Below are 1,674 nucleotides of genomic sequence, written 5' to 3' on the forward strand. Positions count from 1 at the left end.
TTGCATGCTGTTTTGGGGATGAGGGAGGGGAGAAGAGAGAAGGGGAGAAAATTCAGAACTCAAAATCTTATAGAAGTGAGTGTTGAAAACTAAAAATATATAAAAAGAAGGGTCCAAGAAGCTCCAGAATGGAGACTTTTAAAAGAAGGAATTAGAAATAAATTAAATCCCTTGGTATTATTTTATTTTATTTTTTTACCTTTATGGGTATGTAGGTGTGTGGTGGTGTTTTGTAGGAAATTAACACTCAGGATCTACAATGGTCCCCTTGGGTGTCGGGTTCTTTGCTGGTGACCTTCCCACCCCACCCTGATCTCTACTGTTGCTTCTTTGCTGGCCTTCTGTCCAGCCATCCTGCTATTACTGGTACCCTTATTTGGCCTCTCTTTAGTAGGTCAGTGAATCAACATTTATTAAGTGCCTTCTATGTACCAGGCATGTACTAAATGCTGGGGTGTGAAGAAAGCTAAAAGACAGTCACTGCCTTCAAGGAGCTCACCTGAACATACTTTAGGTGCCCTTGTCTGGTTACCTCTCCAGATATTAGACATCTCCTGCCCCTACTCTCTCTCTATCTCCTTCCATTTTTATTCCACTTAGAATAGACTCCTAGTCCCATTAAGTCATGGATTTTTTTTTCTTTTTTTAAGTCATGGGTTTTCCCAACAGGGATCAGAACATTTAAGCTATAAGAGGTCTCTGTAACCTAGTTCCAATCCCTTCATTTTATGGGAGAAAACAGAGTAGTGCTGGGCCTGGAGTCAAAATATGGTCTCAGAAGCTTCCTAGCTGTGTGATCTTTGGCAAGGCACTTAGCCTCTGTGTACCTCAGTTTCCTCCACTGCAAAATGGGAATAATAATAGTATCTCCCTCGCCGGGTTGTTGTGAAGATCAAATGAGATCATGCCTGGCACACATTAGGTGCTCAATAAATGTATGTGTTAGGGGCACCTAGGTGGCGCAGTGGATAGAGCACAAACCCTGAAGTCAGGAGGACCTGAGTTCAAATTCAGCCTCAGACCAAACACTTGACACTTACTAGCTGTGTGACCCTGGGCAATTCACTTAACCCCAATTGCCTTAAAAAAAAAAAGTACGTGTCCTTTCTTTCAACCAGAGAGGAAAAATAACTCACCCAAGGTCCCACAGGTTAAGGAAGTCTGCACAGAGCCAAGATTCAAACCCAGGGTCTTGGACTCTACCCACACTCACTATTCATTTCCCTGGGCCACACTACCTCATTGACAAGCCCTTCCCTTACCTATTCTGGAGGTGACCTTCCAGCTCACACCTCTGCATGGTGAGCAGACAATCAGGAGGGAAAGGACAAAAGACGATCAGCTTGTCCAGCAGGTTTCTCACCAACAAGGTCGACTTGCGGCAGCTGGGGAGTGTCAAGGGTTCCCGGTCCATGGGACAGAAATCAGAATCCTGCAGGAAGCTTTCGAGGCAGCGGTAGCAGTAGGTGTGACCACAAGGAGTGTCCACGGGCTGCAGCAATGGCTGCAGGCAGATATTGCAGGTTAGCTCATCGTCTACCTCATCCTGGAAGTTGTACAGGTGGTTGTCCAAGGCTTGGTGCAGCTGCCCACAGCTGGGGCACAGCTCACCATCCCCTCTCAGAGGTGTGCTGTTCAGCGTGGAGAAAGCCATTCTCAGCACCGGGTTATGGA

General features: G+C 46.1%; 1 pseudogene; it reads right to left on the reverse strand.

The window, feature by feature from the left end:
• Positions 1-1,258: 1,258 nt before the first annotated feature.
• Positions 1,259-1,660, reverse strand: LOC114039735 (annotated as a pseudogene).
• Between the last annotated feature and the right edge of the window lie 14 nt (positions 1,661-1,674).

The sequence above is a fragment of the Vombatus ursinus genome, unplaced genomic scaffold, assembly GCF_900497805.2.
Source record: "Vombatus ursinus unplaced genomic scaffold, bare-nosed wombat genome assembly UNPS02012234.1, whole genome shotgun sequence".
In the NCBI taxonomy this organism is placed as follows: Eukaryota; Metazoa; Chordata; class Mammalia; order Diprotodontia; family Vombatidae; genus Vombatus; species Vombatus ursinus.